The following is a 20,915-nucleotide window of genomic DNA, read 5'->3' as shown; positions in this document are numbered from 1 at the left end:
ACTTCTTGAGAGCTATCTCCTCTCTCAATTGTGATGAGGGGAGGCCTGGAGTTGCCAGGTACAGCACACTTGTGGCTGGGTGGTGGTGGTGGTAGGAAGGCAGCCTTGCTCGTGACATCTTGGCAGTCCAGAAATGAAGGCAGAAGCTTCATGGTTAGCTGCTAAGGTGTTTGGGAGAGGAGCAGCAGAAGCCAGAGAATGGAATCTGTAAGCAAAAAAGAGATATGAAGGAAGGAAGGAAGGAAGCAAGGAAGGAAGAAGGGAGACAGTGAGAAAAGAAGGAAGGAGGGAAATAAGGTAAGAAAGAAAGGCAGTTCACTTGGGTAGAGGGTCTTCCTTGCCAGGTGTGCAACCTGGATTGAAATCCCAATACCACATGGCAGTGCCATGGCACCAATGGAAGCTCTGGTGTTATGATGTCTCACTCTCTCTGTGTGTCTCTCACTCTATCTGAAATTAAGTGTTTTATTTAAAAAATGGCCTAGACTGGGAGTATGGATTGACCTGCCAGTGCCCATGTTCAGCGGGGAAGCAATTACAGAAGCCAGACCTTCCACCTTTTGCACTCCATAATGTGCTTGGGTCCATACTCCCAGAAGGTTAAAGAACAGGAAAGCTGGGAGCCGGGCAGTGGTGCAGTGGGTTAAATGCACATGGTGCAAAGCACAAGGACCTGAGTAAGGATCCCAGTTTGAGCCCCTGTCTCCCCACCTGCAGGGGGTTCGCTTCACAGGTGGTGAAGCACTTCTGCAAGTGTCTATCTTTCTCTCCCCTCTGTCTTCCCCTCCTCTCTCCATTTCTCTCTGTCTTATCCAACAACAATGACAACAATAATAACAACATCAACAAGGGGAAAGCTTCACGAGTGGTGGAGCAAGACTGCAGGTCTCTCTCTCTCTCTCTCTCTGTCTCCCCTTCCCCTCTCAATTCCTCTCTGTCTCTATCCAATAATAAAACATTTTTTTAAAAGCTAGAAAGAAATAAAGAAAAAACCAAATAAATAAAAATAAATAAAAAATAAAAGCCTAGAGCAGTGAAATTTGAGGACTTGAGGAGGAAGAGCAGAGGTGGTGTGGGGGTGAGGTTGGGAGGATCATAACTAGAAAGAGTGCAGGCTTCAAGGAGAAACAACTTTTTTTTCATGTGAATGAGAGAAAGGGCTTTGGAATGTAAGCATATTTAGACAAAAGGAGAAAAGTCATCAAAGTGGGAGAGAGAATAAATGAGGGAGAATGGCGAGATGGACAATAGTCCATCCATTCAGAAACAGAAATCAAAAAGTATTTATTTATTTGATAAGAGAGAAATTGAGAAGGGAGGAGCAAATAGGGAGAGAGAAAAAGAGACCTGCAGCACTGCTTTACCTCCTGTGAAACTGCCCCTTACACAGGTAGGGACGGGGGCGGGGGGCTTGAGCCAGGTCCTTGAGTATATAATGTGTGTATTCAGCTGGGTATACTACTGCCTGGCTTCCAGAAACAAATATTTATTTATCATTTCCTGTATAGCTATTTATCATTTGCTGGAACTGGAATAGCTGCCGATTCTCAGGGAGTGAGTGTACTTTTAGCGATGAGTGATTCAACCTTGACTGGGTGGTGGGTGGGGTTCGATTTAGACCAGTTTCTCTGAGGGGTTGACCTCTGAGCTTCGATGACAAAGATGAGGAGGAGACCAAGCAGTGGTGCACTGGCTGAATACATACATTACCATACACAATTTGATGATGCCTTAGCGAAAAATAACTCTATAGAGGGTCTGAGTGATGGGTACAGCAGGACTAGGTTTCCACCACTGTGTCTACCCCAATACAAAATCAGTTTGTCTGGTAGGAGTTCATATCACCAAAGAATAAGATGGAAAAATGTATGTTGGACACCTGTATGTAAGTGAAACCCCAGGAGGTAGGTGCTATCATCGCCCCCCCCTTTTTAGATTTTATTATCTTTATTTATTTATTGGATAGAGACTGTCAGAAATCGAGGGGGAAGGGGGAGATAGAAAGGAAGAGAGACAGAGAGACACCTGCAGCACTGCTTCACCACTTACAAAGCTTCCCTCCTGCAGGTGGGAACCATGGGCTTGAACCTGGGTCCTTATGCATTGTAACATGTATACTCAACCAAGCGTGCCATCACCCATCCCCTCATTGGTCCTCTTTTCAGGTGAGACTGAAGTTTAGGGATGTTTAGTGACCTCCTAGAGCTAAGATTTGAATCTAGACCTGTCTGAACTCAAAGCTCTAACCCCCATCCTGTATTTCAGGGTTAAAATTATCCTAAGGAAGTGCTAATTATCTTTCTGGGATTTTCTGAGGACTGGCCGCACCTCTTCCACTTAGTGGGATCATGATTTATTTCCTCTTTCTGAACCTCAGTTTTTTTCATCTGGAAAATAGGCAGAGAATTATTTAAAGGCCTCATAATCTGCACTGAGTATTGTATCCTTGCCTTTGCTTTGTGGCTCATCTGACCTGCACATGTCATTGGTGCCCTGAGCCAACAGGATTCCTTGAAGATATAGTGGCAAATCCACAGAGGCCTGGAGAGATGTGACAACCTGGGGGTGAATCAATAAAGCCTGGGATTTAGTTGACCAGACAGGCCATGCACACATTAACCCTTGTGAACAGAGTCTGAACCTCAGTCTTCCTCACCATCCTTTTGGAGCTGCTTCCAGGGTGATTGAGGGTTCTGGTGTTTTTCCTCTCTCCTTCTGAAAACTAAGAGGTCAGCTTGAGTGTAACTATGACAGATGAAATCTGCTCCTTGTTTGGAAACACCCCTTTCAAATCCAAACTGAGATGGGATTAAGAGAACATTTTTGGCTCATTTTCAGGACTGTCATCTGATGAACATCTCCAAGCTCATTTGAAGGAAGTGACAGAAAAGAGATTTCAAATCACGGAAATTGGCCTCAGACTTTGCTCAAATTTGCCTTCCTACCTCCAGCCCTCAGTCCTCTTAAAACAAAAGCTCAGGAATAGGAAAGTGACACAGCGCCACCTCCTGGCAGCTCTGACCGGAGGTGCTCTCCTTCTAACGTTTGCCCTTCTTCCTTAGCCAGTCAGGCTTTGAAAGTGACTGGCATCCATGTGGATTCAGTCGGCTAGGAAGGATCGTCAGTTTCCCCAATGAATGGGTACTCACGGGATGCACCACGGGAAGGTCGATCCAATGCATCCCAGGAGCTCTCCTAAAGCTTAGGAACAAAAGACCTGTCCCTCTCAGCACCCTGGAGGTGGGAACAAGGAGGCTGGAGAACTACACAGTATATATGTGTGTGTATTCATGTGTCATGCCAATTTCAATTTTGTGCAGGATTAATTTGTTTTAAGGGAGGCAACTATCTTCTCTAACTGCTGTTAGGGAGTTTTAAAAGGCAAGATAGTAGCAGCTAGCCTATGAACTATGAATGGAGTCAGATTGCCAGGCTTCGAACCTCTGTTTTAGCCCTTAATAGTTATGCAATTGTGGACAAGTTTCATAACTTCTCTGTGATTCTGTTTCCTCCTCTATAATACAAGGGCAATAAGAGTATCAAGTACAGGGGCTCACTCCAAGACTAAAAATTCTAGGTAAGCGTGGAATGTTTTGCACTGTCTTAGACTCTTGATAAACATTCAATGTGTAATAGCCCTTTTCATAATATTCAACTGATCATAGACGATAAAAGTCTTCTTTCGTTCTACTCACTCATTAATTTCTAACTTGTTGGCTCCATCCCACTCAGATGTTTCCAGTTCAAGGAAGATGATTCTTCATTCACAATTTTGTTGAGATTATAGACTGTCCAAATGCACACCCTAAGCCTTGTAGACTCTTTGGCAGATACTGAGTGTCAATCTTGGGGCACTCCCATATCCTTTGTTTTTAAAGCAGTTCATTTCAGCAACAGGGAGGCTGATGCTTGAGAATAATCTTTGGAAATCTAGATGGGCCTGGGGGTGATATATACCCTCTCCTAAGTTTGGACTGAGATTCATTCTGTGGGGTGACTTTGGTCCTGGATTTTCCCACATATACTTGCAGAGAGTGCCTAGGATGGTTGGTGAATGAAGAACGGCTACATTTCAGGCCTTACCACTCCATTTGAGCCAGCAGGGCCTCCCAGAAAGCAATGTCTTGGGGTCAGACTGAGGATACTCATTGATTCTGAAGGAAAGTCCTCTAGTCCAGAGAAAAGATGCTGAGGAGACAGGCTGCCAAGGTCAGAGGCTGGCTTTTCCTAAAGTCAACCATAAATCAAAACCTCCAAGGTGACCATGTGCCAAAGATGGGAGGGCACAGAGCTTCGTGACAGGAGACTACCCTTTCCCAGCCCGTCTGTTGCCAGGAACGGTCAGCCTGTGGACTGTCATTGCCTCAGAGGAAGTTTCCCTGCTGTATAATGAGGTTTCAGTTTCCCTCTGAAGGAGGACCCATCCCAAACATCTGTTTCATTAACAGAGTGGGAGTTCTGGGAGACACAAAAGCCTCTCTCTCTCTCTCTCTCTTTTTCTCTCTCTTTTTCTCTCTCTCGTCTCTCTCATCTCTCTCTCTCTCTCTCCCTCCATTCTTTAGCCCTTATCACTCCCTGAAATCTGTTCCCATTAATATCCTGAAATGGCCATGACATTGTGGCTGCTCATGCCTCTGGGCAGCACAGCCAGTTTCCAGAGCTGAGAAGGGAGTAGTGGGAGAGAAAGAGAACTCGAGGCCTCTCAGATTTTGTGCTTGGCTTCCTCATGAAGGCAAGACTTAGCCATGACTCACCTTCCTTAGAATGTTTTGATTTCCTATAACACTCTAAGCTCTCCTGGTAAAAGCTCCAAGAGAACAGGGAGAAGTTACCAGGCCTGTTACCAGGTGAGCAAAGAGCACATTCCAAACTAGGGATCCTTATGCTGGTGGCCAAGTGCCTGAAAGTCATGAGGATTTTTGTAGAAAACCATGGAAGCATTAATGTCTTAATTTTAAAGGACTAAATAGAAATCATTTATGACTATACCTGACCACTTAAAACATCAATAACTCAATATACTCATGTATATTAGTCATTTAATTATTGTTATTTTTGCCACCAGGGTTATTGTTGGGACTTAGTGCCTGCACAACTACACCATCCTCAGTGGCATATATATATATATATATAGAGAGAGAGAGAGAGAGAATGGGAACCAAAGAGAGAAGGAGAAGAAAAGGAGAAACACTTGCAGCACTGCTCTACCACTCATGAAGCTTCCATTTGCAGGTAGGGGCTTGGTCCTCTGATATGATAATGTGGGCTCTTCAGGTTACTCCTGATTTTTTTTTTTTTGGACAATATAAACTTTTTTAAAATTATTTTTTATCTATAAAAAGGAAACATTGACTAAGCCATAGGATAAGAGGGGGTACAACTCCACACAATTCCCACCACCAGAACTCTGTATCCCATCCCCTCCCCAGATAGCTTTCCGATTCTTTAACCCTCTGGGAGTATGGACCCAAGGTCCTTGTGGGATACAGAAGGTGGAAGGTCTGGCTTCTCTAATTACTTCCCCACTGAACATGGGCATTGACAGGTCGATCCATACTCCCAGCCTGCCTCTCTCTTTCCCTAGTGGGGAAGAACTCTGGGGAAGTGGGGCTCCAGGACACATTGATGGGGTTGTCTGTCCAGGGAAGTCTGGCTACATCCTGCTAGAATCTGGAACCTGGTGGTTGAAAAGAGAGTTAACATACTAAGCCAAACAAATTGTTGGCCAATCATGGACCTAAAGGCTGGAATAGTGCAGATGAAGAGTTGGGGGGTCCTCCATATGTAGATAGCTAGTAGGCATATTTTAGTTATATTCCAAAGGGCCTGTGGCTATACTAGTTTTTTGTTTGTTTCTTTTTCTTTTTTCCCCTGAGCCTGAAATCTGATATGCCGGTGGATCTACATTATTGTCTGGGGAGATGATGTCATGGTTGGAAAAAGGACCAGAAAGCTAGATCAGGGAAGAGAGTACCTCCCTAATATGGGAAAGGGGTATAAATGTTGTTGACTGTAAACCCTATCGATTTGATGTGATGACTCCTGATTTTTTAACCAAAGTACCATTCAGCTCTGGCTATTAGTGGTGCCGAGGACTGAACCTGTGACCTCTTACATGCAAGTCCTATGTGCTACAGCTATAATATTTCCACAACCCCAGTTATTTGACTTTAAATTATAGTTACTTTATATCTCTGCCTCACTTTCCTCCTCCATTAGAGGAAATAAATGACCAAAACTTAATATATTTTATCTCACCTAGTCCCTGGCACAGTGTAGACACTATAAATGGTAGCTATATAAAAGAAGTGTTAAGGAAAAAATTGTAGTTAGAATTACAGATATATTGAGACATGGCTTTTCATTAAAAATGTTATCTTAAATTGGGAAAAGACTGCCCCTGCTTGATAATAGTGGCAAGTGATCATGTTCAAATTAATGCTCCAGTGTAGTCCAATAGTCACTCTGCAAGGCCAAGGTCCCCATCCTTCTCTGGGTATAACACGCATGGCCAATGGTACAAAGACGTCATACACACAATGAGTACTGTCAGTGTTATGTAAATGGCAAGTTCAAAACCAGATTCCATTACTCTTTACTCATTGACTGCATGACCTCTGACAAATGGACACCCCTCAACCCCCCACACCCACACCCCCCTGCTTTGCTCAGCTCTGGCTTATGGTGGTGCTAGGGGATTGAACTTGAGGGTCTTTGGTGCTTCAGGTATTAAAGTCTTTTTGCATAACCATTATGTTATCTCCCCAGTCCCAGACAAATTATTTTAATTTCCCTGAGTCTGTGAACCAGCAGTAAGAATAGTAACAACTTCTAAGGATCGTGTGGTAGATAGATAAATGTAATTAAGTACATACAACACTGAGGGCAGTGCACACAGTAAAAGCTCAACGAAAAAGAAAAGACAAAATGACTATGGCTTATTCATGACTTTCATACTCATGTATACTCCTGCCCTTTTTTCTCACACTCATGAAAGAAACTTAGACTGAAGGGGTAATATTGAAACTTCTCAAAACTGTTTAAAACTCATTCACATATATGACTTTAGACATCATCAGCAACAATTTATTTGTGGAAAACTTTATAATCCATATTGATCAGAGTCCTCAAATGCAGGTGAGTACCATATTTTCTTCAGGCTATATGAAACTAGCACTAGTTTTCTGTGTTTCCTATGATAGATTATGACAGGTTAAGTACTTTCAAATAGTACACACTTAATAATCTTATAGTTCTAGTGGTCAGAAATCCAATATGGGTCTCAACACTAAAAATCAAGGTGTCAGTAAGGTTGCATTCCTTCTGGAGGCTCAAAGGAGAATCATTCCTTGTCTTTTCCACTTTTAAAGGCTGCCCCATTCTCTGACTTGTGGCTCTTCCCAACTTTAGAGCTAGAAATAGTCAACTGAGAGTTTACTGAAGTGCTGCCTCTCTAATTCCCACTCTTCTTCCTCATTCCCCCATTCAAGATCCCTTGTGAGTTATTCTGAGTTCACCCTCGACTGTTCAGAATAATATCCAACTTTTTTCTGTTTATTTATTTTTATTATTTTTTAAATTTGTTTTTTATTTATAAAATGGAAATATTGACAAAACCATAAGATAAGAGGCGTACAATTCCACACAATTCCCACTACTAGAACTACATATCCCATCCCCTCCCTTGAAAGCTTTCTTTTTCTTTATACTTCTGGGAGTATGGACCCAGGATTATTATGGGGTGCAGAAGGTGGAAAGTCTGGCTTCTGTAATTGCTTCTCCCCTGAACATGGGCATGTGTTGGCAGGTTTATCCATACTCCTAGCCTGTCTCACTCTTTTCCTAGTGAGGCAGGGATCTGGGAAGGTGGGGCTCTAAGACACACTCGTGGGGTCGTCTGCCCAGGGAAGCCAGGATGGCATCATGGTAGCATGTGGAACCTGGTGGCTGAAAAGGAGTTAAGATATAAAGCAGAACAAATTGTTGACTAATCATAAATCTGAAGGCAAGAATATTGCAGATGAAGATTTGGTGTCTCCATTTTGGAAAAAGCTAGTAGGTCTACTTTAGGTATATTACAAGGGGCCCATGACTTTACTAGTTTTTGCCTGAGTCTGACAGCTAACATGCAGGTGGGCCCAAGGTACAGTCTGGGAGGATGGTATCATAGTTGGAAAAGGACTAGAAAGCTGTATCAGGGAAGAAAGTAACTCCCAAATAAAGGGAAAGTATCTAAATATTGTTAATTATAAACCCCATTGATTTGATCCGGGGCCCATATTCAACACTAGAGCCTATGTAACCTCTGCATCTCTGTAGGTCTGAGCTCACATTCTGTGGTCACAGCTGGGAACATACCCGACTACACTAATTTCAGGACCCATCTTCCTCAGGTAGTAGATGGAGTATGTTGTCCAGCCTCCCTTTAGAGAATGGAACATTCTCTACCATTGTTAATCCACATTAAGGGCAAGGTCTTATAGGGGCCCACAAAGGGGTCCAATAAGTTGTTCCTGATAGAGATGACCAGTAACTGTGTCAAGAGTGATCTGTTAGAGGTCTAGGCCAAATCATGTCTGTGTGGGAATCCCAGGACTCCCTGACTAGGGTCCCAGGTGATATGGTGGCCTGGTAGTGACCAAAGAGCCATAATTAAAGTATGCTAGTCTCTTGCCCTTATTCAGCTTTTGTAGTCCTTACTTTGTCTGACACAGTTAGCTTTGGAGTGATTGAGGGAAGTTAAATAGGAAATACTCACTGCAAAATATTGTACACTTCCCCCCAACTTGTGGATACATGTGTACATATGTCCTATATCATGGGCCCTGGTCTATGTCTAGGTTTTGACGCTTTGTTAGGAAGTGCACCACCTGAAATGGCATTAAGGAGTCCTATGAATTAGGAAAGATTTCACCAGAGTAATGAAGTTGAAGGGCTGACATTCCATACCTGACATCTCCGGACACAGTCTGAAGTGAAACATTCCGAGGTGGTACTGGTTGCACTGATTAGGTTGAGGTCACCAGAGGCAGTATCAATTGGTATGAATTGAAAGAAGCATGCAGGAAAGGGAGCCCTACCTCAGAGGTTCCAGGACTGGGAGAAATATGGGCTTCATAGAGAATGGGGAAGGTTCCTGCTGTCTTAGGGTTTAAGAAGGCAATCCACATTGAGGGCAAGGTCCTATAGGGGCCCACAAAGAATTTCATTATGTTGGTCCTGATGGAGATGACCAGTAACAGTGTTGAGAGTGATCTGTTAGAGGTCTAGGCCCATCACGTCTGTGTAGGAATCCCAGGACTGCCTGACTAGGGCCCCACCAACCTGCCCTTTTTATAAGCCTGCAAACAAGGAAAACAAGGAAACAAGGAAAGTGTGACATGTTGTAAATTGCTGAAAAATACCAGTCTGGCTGTTGTGAATAATACTGTTATTAACATGAGTGTGTGAATATTTCTTTTAGATCTTTGACATACATATGGAATTGATGGATCATATGGTAGGGCCATTTTTAATTTAATTTTTTTTTTTTTTACTTTGGTTAGGAACAGTGAAACTGAGAGGGTTAGGGGAGATTAAGGAGAGAGTCAGAAAGACACCTGAAACACTGTTTCACCATTTGCGAAGCTTCCTCCATGTAGGTAAGGACCAGGGCCTTGTACTCAGGTCCTTGCACATTGTATTATGTGCTGTCAAACATGAGCACCACCACCCGGTCCCCATTTTTAATTGTTACAATCTTTCATAGTGGCTGGGGTTCCAGTTTCTCCACATATTCTCCAACACTTGTTATAGCTTCTGTTTTGCTTTATAGTTCCCATCCTAATTAGTGTGAGATAGCCCTTTTTAATTGCTTAAGCTAAAAAAAAAAAAGAGAGAGAGAGAGCATTATTTGCTCATGGTAAAAAAGATTTGTAGTAAAGCAAAAATGAAAATATCAAACTCAGTTTCTCACACCATACCTCCCTATCCATGCCCAGTTGACTTCCAGAGCATGATGCATGCTCACCTCTCAGTTTCACTGCCTCTTCCTTCTTCCCACCATGGCACTGAACTCTATCCAATGATGCACCAAAGCTTATCAACCATTTGAAAGGTAACCAATCTGTCTCAGGCCCTCTTGGTTTAAAGTTCTCTCTGGAAATATAGTTATCATTTTAGATGATTATGAAATAATTCATACCCTCTGTTTAAATAAAAAAGGCAAGTAACTTGAAGATATAAACCATGGTCAAGGTAAAGTTTTCCCCTCATCTCGTGTTCTCAGAAGTAGTTAGCATTCGTTCCTTGCTTAATATTCTTTTACAGGCCTGGGAGGTGGTACAGTGAGAGACAAATGCAGGATTTGCAATCATGAGATCCTCAGTTAAATTCCTGGGACTACACATGCCAAAATAGTGCTCTGATTCTCTCTCAATGATAAGTAAAGTGATCTCTTAAAATATTATATATAATATATATATATATGTATAGAGGGTTGGGTGGTAGCACAACGGGTTAAGAGCACATGGCGCACAGCACAAGGACCGACTCAAGAATCTCGGTTCAAGCCCCCGCCTCTCCACCTGCAGGGGTGTTGCTTCACAAGTGGTGAAGCATGTCTGCAGGTTCTATCTTTCTCTCTTCCTCTCTGTCTTCCTCTCTTCTCTCAATTTCTCTCTGTCCTATCTGACAACAACAGCAATGACAACAACAATAATAATAACAGCAACTATAAACAAGAGCAACAAGGGAGTCCGGCAGTAGCGCAGCAAATTAAGCACAGGTGGCACGAAGCGCAAGGACCAGCGTAAGGAACCGGGTTTGAGCCCTGGCTCCCCACCTGCAGGGGGGGTCCCTTCACGAGTGAAGCAGGTCTGCAGGTGTCTCTCTTTCTCTCCCCCTCTCTGTCTTCCCCTCCTCTCTCCATTTCTGTCTGTCCTACCCAACAACAATGATATCAACAACAATAATACCACCACAACAAGGGCAACAAAAGGGGAAATAAATAATAAAAAAAATTTAAAAAAAGAGCAACAAAAGGGAAAAAAATAGCCTCCAGGAGCAGTGGATTTATAGTGAAGGCACCAAGCCCCAGTGTTAATCCTGGAGTGTTAATTCTGGATATGTGTACGTATGCATGCATATTACACATGCATAATATACTTGTAATTATATACACTGAGCTGTCAGAAAAGTCATGATGTATATTTCTACGTTTATCTGTGCAAAAATGCATCATGAGTTTTCCAATACCCAATGCATTTTTTTTCTTTTTAGTTGTTAATGTTTTTTTTTCATTTCTTTATTGGGGAATTAATGTTTTACATTCAACAGTAAATACAATAGTTTGTACATGCATAACATTCCCCAGTTTCCCATATAGCAATACAACCCCCACTATGTCCTCTATCATCCTTCATGGACCTGTATTCTCCCCACCCACCCACCCCAGAGTCTTTTTGCATTTTCTTTTTTTAAAAATTTTATTTATTTATATTATATAGAGACAGAGAGAAATTGAGAAGGGAGGGGGCAATAATGAGGGAAAGAAAGAGAAAGCTCTATTTCACCACTTGTGAAGCTTTCCCCCTGCAGGTGGGGACTAGGGGCTTGAACCCAGGTCCTTGCGCACTGTAATGTGTGCACCTAGCCAGGTGGGCTACTACCTGGCCCCCAAACCCAGTGCATTTTCTTAGACTTTTAAAGCCTTAGTGCATAGTTATTACACATATTCTGTGATCTCCTGACTTCTTTCAACAATGGGCATATTTGTAGGTCAATAAGCACCTTTTTCTTTTTTCTTTTCTTTTCAAATTTTTTTTATTAGTGACTTGATAGTGATTGGCAAGACTGCGGTATAAGAAGGATATAATTCCATACAGTTCTCACCACCAGAGTTCAATATGCCCTCCCCTCCATTGGAAGTTGTTCTATTCTTTATTTCTCTGGGAGTACGGACCAAAAATCTTATTTATTTTTTGCCTCCAGAGTTATCACTGGGGCTTGGTGTCTACACTACAAATCCACTGCTCCTATAGCCATATATATGTACTTTGATAAAACAGAGAGAATTTAGAGGGGGAGGGAAAGATAAAGAGGAAGAGAGGCAGAGAGACATCTACAGACCTGTTTCACTGCTTGTGAATCAGCCCAGGCAAGGATCCTGGTTCGAACCCCTTGCTCCCCACCTGCAGGGGAAGAGGGTCGCTTCACAAGCAGTGAAGCAGGTTACTATCAGTATTCCTTTTTAATATTTTCTTTTTCTTTTATTTATTTATTATTGGATAGAGCCATTAAGAAATTGAGAAGCAACAGGGAGATAGAGAGGGAATGAGACAGAGAGACATCTGCAGCCCTACTTAACCACTTGTGAAGCTTTCCCCTTGCAGATGGGGACCAGGAACTTGAACCTAGGTCCTTGAATATTGTAATGTGTGTGCTTAACCAGGTGCACCACTGCCTGGCTGTAACTACTATCAATATTCCCATTTTTACAGAGGAGAAGTAAAGTGCTTTGACCCAGAATGCAGAGTGAGTATGGAGTAGAATCAGCACTTTGGCTCAAGTCTGTGCTCCTAAGCATCAGGTCCACATTCTCATAAAACTCCCAGCTTACCTGATAATAATGTCACTTATTATTGAACATGAAAACACTTGATGCTCTTCCTTACATTTTATTCTCAGTACAACACCGTGAGGAAGGGAGTAGTACATTGCTTTTGCAATTGAGAGGAGAATGATGATTCCACGAAATTCACAGTAGCTTATAATTGGCAAAGATGAAACTTGAACTCAGGTGGTCTATTTAATGCCAAAGTCCAAGCTACGAAGCGCTAAGATACTACTCAGTTGTCTAACTCAGTCTTTGGACATGGATGAAATAGATAAGACACAGATGTTAGGCAGCCACAACTGCCTGATTCTCCCAGCCCTCAAAAAAAAAAAAAAAAAGTTTAACTCTCTCTTGTGTTCTTCCTCTCTCAGGAGTTACCCCAGTAGGCAGCTAGTAAGTACCTTTACTGATCTGGAGTTGGTAAGAGAGTAAGTTCTGATGGAAAGCTTGAGGGATAAAATTCTCCAAGTCCTACATGCGAATCCATAAGGAAAGATGGGAATCTGGGGAACCCATGGGTGGGTTCAAGTTCCCACCTTCTAAGGATTCAATAAATGCCTTGATGCACTTAAAGATAAGTTAATGACCTAATGGACTGAGAACAAATGAATGAGTCAAAATAAACAGAGTGTGAAAGGCTGAACCAAAGAATGGTTCAATCAACCAAATGAAGGTATAAGTGAGATATGGGGTTGTTCTATTGCCTCCACCTCAGCCTGGACTCTGGAGGCCAGTACATAGATGCTGGGCAGGAATTTAAGAGCTGATCTAAATAGTAGCATTCAGACCTAGTCCATCAGAAATGACCAAAGAGGAAACAGGCTGGCATCTCACGGATACCCCCACTCTGAGATCCTTCTAGTAAATGTTTCACTCACTTCCCCCCTTTGCCCCTTGGGTTGGGTTAAGGGATACACAGCGCTCTCCCACAAGTACCCTATGAGGAGAGCTGCCCCGGCCCTGGTGAAGGAAGGGTCCTAACCCACTCCCTTCCCCCTCTGGGAAGCCACACAGAACTCCAAGTTAATTAAAGCCTCCACTCTGAGAAGAAGGGAATGTTCCATTTGGTAAATTTAGAAACAGCTGGTTAGTTTTACCCATTACTTTTGTGCTAACATCAGTGGAGCTCATTCAACTCTGTCTTTTTATGAAGCTGTCCTTCCAATGCTACCTGATAGCTACTAATTGCTGCAACTACATTTCTGAATTGCAAATTTTCTGCACTGATAAAAACTTTGATTGCCTGTCAGCTACACATAAGGAAAAGATCAGCAGTGCTAAATGAGGGGTTCCACGCTTGGATAATAATGCCTAATGAATTATTCAGGAAAGAATGCTTGAATGAAGCAAACAATTTGAAGGGTTACTAGCAGCCGTAACAGTTCAACAGGCAAAAGAACAAAAGTATCATCCTGAACATTACACTAATGATTAAAAAATGCGTATTAATTCTAGATTTGGAGAAAAAAGAAATGCCAATCTGATTTTAAAGGTTAATCATTATTTTCTCAGTAATGCTCTGATCTCTGGTGGTGGGGGGTAATAAAGGGGGAGAGCCCTTTACCAATATTTTGGGATGTATAATATTATGACATAATAGAGTCATATAATTTCACACACATCATTTAAAAATTGTAAATTTCAAATTTCATTGGAAAAGATAACACAAAAAACTAACAGTGCGGCAGTGAAATACTCGCTCGAGAGAACTTTGCTGAGTGCTTGGGGCTCCAGCACCAAGGAGCCCCTTCATAAAAGGAGGGTGTGCAGAAAAGGCAAAATGAAATAAGATATATGTGATTAAACATATGCAAATACATATCATAATTAGCTACTCTTTCTGGCGGAATTCAAATGTGTTTTATATATTTTGTAAGTGCGCTGGGGTGGTGAATGGAAAAATTCTTTTCAGGGCTTCTGCGTATTGGGTCTGAGACCCAAGAAAATAACCAATAAATCAGATTTCAGCTTCTGTACAATGATGACACATTTTATGCTTTCATAAAAAGTATATATATATATTTTTTCTACTACCCAAAGTGCTAATTTGTTTTGACAGATGTTGTGGAGTTTCCAAATATGGAGGAGCGGGTAGTGGCAGTGGAGAGTATCTTGGAAACTGGAATGTAATTAAAGATGTTAAAAAATAGGAATGTAATGACTGATATTTTAGTGCATCTGAATATTTGAGAAATGGTGCTTCAGGGCTGCCACAAGGCAATGGAGCTCACCTGGCAAGTAGCTAAGACAGTCAGGGCAAGGCACCAGTGGAATTTTCTAGAAGAGCTGTTAATTATGGAATATGTAGCAGTTAACAGCATCTGTGAGGTTTTTTTTTTTTCCCTAGCTCAAAAGTCTGTGGTATTAGTCACTAATTAGTAATTTTTTAAACATATATAAAGATGTTCAATGTCAAGATAACACTTTTCATTTCCGACAGCGAGGCTGCACAGTGGTTTGGAAGTCTGACTTGAGGAGGAGAAGAGCAAACCATCTGGCAGGGCCTGTGCACTCACAGATGACTAATGTTTTCCCCGGAGGATTGTGGTTCCCTGTGTTTCTGTTGCTGTCTTTTCGATGTCACGATGCAAGGTTGATAAACACTTTGAGTGACAATTAAAAAACATTTTCACTGACCAGTTGCCACTGATGATATCATCAGACAGCCTCTGTCGTCACCATTGTCTTAGCAGCATGTTGAATGGTGTTGATATGTGGGCAATACAGCCTTCCTGTTCTCTGGTCCTTCTTGAGCTCAGCGATGATTTAATGGTATCTCAGTACATTGGGAGCTTGTGAAGAAAGGCCATGTGGCAGGAATCAGGCAAAATGCTGGGATTTTCTGACTCAGACCACAGGCAAGAGGATCCATCCAAGTCATATGACTGGGCAATAAAGTATGAAGGAGGGAATTCAAACCAAAGGAATCAACAAGTCATTCAGCTTTTTTCCATCCTTGTGTTATCAACAAATGTAACCTAGCATGAAAAGTAGTGGGCTTTACTTTTTTCTCATTCTGACAAAATCAGATTCTTTAGTTGTGGCTCCTATAGGTCTTATATGAAGCTCATAGACACTTAACTTAAAATGAAAAAAAAAATGATTTAACTACAACTCAGAACTTTGTTCTGAATGATGAAGAAATGCTTGGATGACAGCATAGTTACTAACATTTATTTGTCTCCAGGCTGAACAATATGAAGTATTATGCCGTTCAATCTCCACAAAAACCTTCAAAGTTAGATCATACCCTTTCTTCTACATTGCAGATGAAAAAAATAAAAAGATGTAGAGAGAAGTTATCTGTCCAAACAGACCAGAAAAAAAGTTTTTCCACACACCACACACATGATCTAGTATTACATGGGATTATCATGACACCAGAGATATGCCAGTGCTAGGGTTTGAAAGTAAGTCCGATATCAAGGCCTAGGCACTTAGTCATTCAGCAACACAACTTTAATTCAGAGAGGAATTTACTAGACCTGCAAGAGGTTTCCAAGATGATCCAGAACCTCAGATGTGGAAAGGGAGTTAAGTGTGGAGAGAGGGAATTTAGGAGTTGTTGGCTCGTGGCTGGTGGACTTTTATTCCCCTCCCACTCTGCCTCTTATAAAACGCAGCACTGTCCTTTAAATGAACACACAGAGTTGGTTTTGCCCATATACAGTCTCAGGATTTTCTGTCTTTTGTCCAGGTCCACATGGGCATTTCCACTTCCCTTCATGGTTCCAGTATGTTGGCACACTGACTTCTGGGACAGTACTAGTGATGTATAATATTCCCTCATTGCTAGGCTATAGATGCTATTTCTCTTTTCTATCCCTGTTACTCAAGGAGCAGTAATACTGACTTATTGGGAATTTCAGAAAGAAGAGCAAAATATAATCTACACCAGAGTCTAAGAGATCCCTTCAGCATTTATTTTTATCTTTATTTCTTAATTTTATTTATTTATTACCACTTTAATTGCTTATTTATAATGATAGAGACAGAGGAAAATGGAGCAAGAGAGCTGGAAAGAGACAGAGACACCTGCAGCCTGCTCTACTTCTCATGAAGCTTCTTCCCTGCAGATTTGGACCAGGGGCTCAAACCTAGGTCCTCAAGCATGGTGACCTGTGTGGTTTGCCAGTTGCACTACCACTTTGTCTCCTATTTTTTTTTTTAACTAGTATACTGCTCAGCTTTCATATAAGGTGGTGCAGAGGTTTGAGGCTGGGACATGAGAACATCAGGCATGAACGTCTTTTGCATAACCATTACATTGTCTCTCCTGAGCTCCATCTATCCATTTTTCCCCCTGGGTAGTCAGTGGGGCTTCCCTGCTCTAGCTAGACTTTTTCAGAGATATAGAGACAGACAGGCTGACAGAAAGACACCACATCACCAAAGCTTCCTTTAGTGTCATGGGGCCCAGGAACCCAACCTAGGCTGCACATATGACAAAGCAGACACCCTTCCAGGTGAGCTACCTTGCCCAGCCTGCCTGCAGAATTTTTTTTCTTCAATTTTTATTTATAGAATGGAAATATTGACAAGACTATAGAATAAGAGTGGTACATTTCCATACAATTCCTACCAGGAGAACTCTGTATCCTATCCCCTCCTTTGATAACTTCCCTATTCTTTATCCCTCTGGGAGTATGGACCCAGGATCATTATGGGGTGCAGAAGGTGGAAGGTCTGGCTCCTGTAATTGCTTCTTCCCTGAACGTGGGCATGTGTTGGCAGGTTTATTCATACTCCCAGCCTGTCTCACTCTTTCCCTAGTGCAGCAGGGATCTGGGGAGGCAGGGCTCCGGGACACATGGTGGGGTCATCTGCCCAGGGAAGTCAGGTTGGCATCAAGGTATCATCTGGAACCTGATGGCTGAAAAGGAGTTAAGATATAAAGCAGAACAAATTGTTGACTAATAAGGAACCTAAAAGCAAGAAAATTGCAGATGAAGATTTGGGGTCTCCATTTTGGAAAAAGCTAGTAGGTCTATTTTAGGTATATTCCAAGGGGCTCATGACTTTACTAGTTTTTGCCTGAGTCTGACAGCTAATATGCTGGTGGGCCTAGGTTATTGTCTGGGGATGCAGAATTCTTTAAGAACTATCAAATTCTTGATGAGTTATTCATTGTATTTGCTGGGATGACCTCATCCGGAACAAGTTGCTAGGTAGCTCAGATTTATAAAAATGGAGACCACATAAACAAACTTGAAAAGTTCTAAGAGCTCTCTGAGGAAGAGGAAGCCAAATGAAACACCCCCAAAATATCAGCTAAACCTAAGCTTTGTTCTGGACATGGAGTTGGTGGTAGAGATGGAGGCAGGGACAGCAGTGGAATGGGGAGACAGGAAGAAAAAGAAGCCACAGGAGTCAAGAGACAAACAGGAGTCTGAAGAAAAGGAAGCCCAAGGCACAGATGGGTCTTTATCTCCTCCTAATTGTGATCTGTTTATGAATATGCAATCTCATTAATATAAATATGCAATTTTCCCAAAAGGCCATCAATAGTAGTTAATATTTATTGTATCCTCACATGGCACAGTTAGCATACGCTTAACACTTTACACATATTAGCTCATTTAATCCTCACAACAACCCAGTGAATCAGGAAGTGCTATTAATCTTCAGCAAGTGAAGGAACTGAAGGGCAGAGATATGATAACTGTACCCAAATCTGCATAGCTAGTAAGGGACAGAGGCAGGACGCAAGCCAGGTAGTGTGGCTCTGGGACCCTGTTGGTAACTTCATTCTGCACGTACACAGTAATTTTGCAACTGTATTCCCAGGCCTTACCACAGTCAGACTCAGAGAAGCAAAGGATATTTCCCTTCTAGTCATGGCAGAGTCAATGTCAGAAAAAGCTGGGTTTTGTGTTCACTCAGGTCAGTTTGTGCCGGAGTGGACTGGACCCACCAATGTGATTGAATTGCTGGATTTCTACAGTGTTTGTTTTATTTCTTCAGGAATGGAGATTAACTAAAAGGCTGATTTTTTTTTTCCCCCACTAGATTTAATTCTGGGACTTGGTATCTGCACAATGAATCCACCACTCCTGATGGTCATTTTTTCTCCCCCAACTTTTTTTTTCAATAGGAGAGAGAGAAATTGAGAGAGAGAAGGGAGATAAAGGCAAGAGAAAAAGAAATACCTGCAGCATTGTTTCACCTCTTGTGAAGCTTCTACCTCTTCGGGTGGAGACTGTGGGCTTGAACTGGGTTCCTTGTGCCTCTTAATGTGTGCATTCAGCCAGGTGGGCTTCCCCCAGGTGCTCATAAGCAAAATGTATTGCTTGCCTCCTGCATGTCTTTTCACCATTGCTGGAACACAATGGCCTGGCTCTCTAGAGAGGGAGAAAGAGAGACCTGTAATACTGCTTCACCACTTGTGAAGCTTCCGCTCTATAGGTAGAGACCAGGGATTTGAACCTGAGTCCTTATACATGGTAATGTGTGTGTTCAGCCAGGTGTATCACCACCTGGCTTTAGGATGATTACTTTTTTAAGTTTATTAATTCAAGAACACAGTCCAGCTAGAGAACATTTCCGTTACTCAGACCGCCCAGACCCTCTTGATATCTTCAGCTCTACATATGCTTCTAGTGAAACCACCAGGCTTTGGAGAGGTGGGTAGCTGTCTGTTAAAATGCTAAATTGACTGCCACCCAGCCAGGCCTTTTCTGCCTGCAGAGAGAACCTAAACTGATGAATGAATTAACCCTCCTGCCCTCTTGGCCCCTCAGCCCTCTAGGCAAACCATGAATCAAATGGGATCTCCCTCTTGCTAAGAGGCCACAGAGCTGTCATTTCATTATGTTTCGCTCAGAGTAAGAGGTCCCTGAGGATAGAATAATGAGCCAGGGCTCCTGGGGGCAGGGAGAGACATGTTACTGAGTGTCCTCAGCAACATGGCCACCATGGAGGCAACACATGCACTGGCATGTTTCTGGGCAAATAACAAGATTTTTTTTATTTGCTTGTGTAATGAAGGATTATGTCAAGTTTGAAGGTGAGTAGTGAGAGATTGTCAACACCCAGGTGACCAGTTTCCTAAGAACTGAGTGAGTCCTTCTGCTGGTGAGTGCACAAAGGGAATTTTCTGAGTGGAAATGTTGCCTCATTACCACTCTGTCACAGAAAATTGCAGTGGTAGAGTTCAGGGACAGAGAAGACCACTGCTAGAGAACCATGGTGAATTCTTTTGACTCTCCTGATAGTGACTCCACAGAAAGGAAATTTGTGGGCAGAGCATTAACCTCCAAGTTTCCTTGTTGGTCTGAAGAAAATATATTTCTCCTTCCTTTCAGGGTACCAAGAAATTCAACCAGAGAAAACTTGTTAGAAACGAATGAGTCACTACAATAAAAAATATGAGATTATGCTAACTGAAGTAAGCAAAGAGGTGAAGGGTGGGGCTGGGTGGTGGCAGACCTGAATGAGTGCATGCATAACAGTGCACAAGGTCCCAGGTTCAAGACCCTGGTCCCCACCTTCAGACAGAAGCTTTATCAGTTGTGAAACAGGTTTGCAGGTATCTCTTTCTCTCCTCCCATATCTTTTCTCCCCTACTGATTTATCTCTGTCTTATCAAATAAAATGAAACTAAAATTAGAAAAATAAAAAAAGGTGAAGGGTACTACCAGATGGTTTTACTCATATGAGGAACAGAGAAAACTTAAAAGAAATGAACTCAGAAAAAAAAAGTAGTAACTAAACTGTCTCTTGGAGTTTGTAGAATGAAGATACTATTTAGTTAAATAGAAAGGAGAGAACTATTTCCAGGACCATGCCTTATTTGTGAATTGTTGAAGATACCTACATTAAAATGTGAATTACTTTTAAGATATCAATTAACTCCTTAGAATGGGGGGTTTCAGAAATCAAAATGACAGTAGTTGTGAAGCAAGAGATGTAAAAATGCTGCAAAATCTGATTTTTTTATTTATAAAATGGAAATATTGACAAGGCTATAGGATAAAAGGGGTGCATTTCCACAGAGTTCCCACTCCCAGAACTCCATATCCAATCCCCTCCTAATAGCTTCCCTATTCTTTATCCCTCTGGGAGTATGGACACTTGGTGGGGTTTTCGGCCCAGGTAAATCAGATTGGCATCATGTGTCCTACAGCCCTGCCTTCCCAGAGCCCTGCCCTACTAGGGAAAGAGAGAGGCAGACTGGGACTATGGATCGACCTGCCGACACCCATGTTGAGCGGGAAAGCAATTACAGAAGCCAGACCTTCCACCTTCTGCACCCCACAATGATCCTGGGTCCATACTCCCAGAGATATTGTGCAGGCACAAAATCCTAGCTGGTGGATAA

General features: G+C 42.2%; 1 pseudogene; it reads left to right on the top strand.

Annotated features, from left to right (window-relative positions):
• Positions 1 to 1,240: 1,240 nt before the first annotated feature.
• The window catches only part of LOC103119787 (serine/arginine-rich splicing factor 12-like), a 25,330-nt pseudogene continuing 5,655 nt past the window's right edge, over positions 1,241 to 20,915 (top strand).

Source organism: Erinaceus europaeus, chromosome 17 (assembly GCF_950295315.1).
Source record: "Erinaceus europaeus chromosome 17, mEriEur2.1, whole genome shotgun sequence".
NCBI lineage: Eukaryota > Metazoa > Chordata > Mammalia > Eulipotyphla > Erinaceidae > Erinaceus > Erinaceus europaeus.
This window is presented reverse-complemented; position numbering and strand designations above follow the sequence as displayed.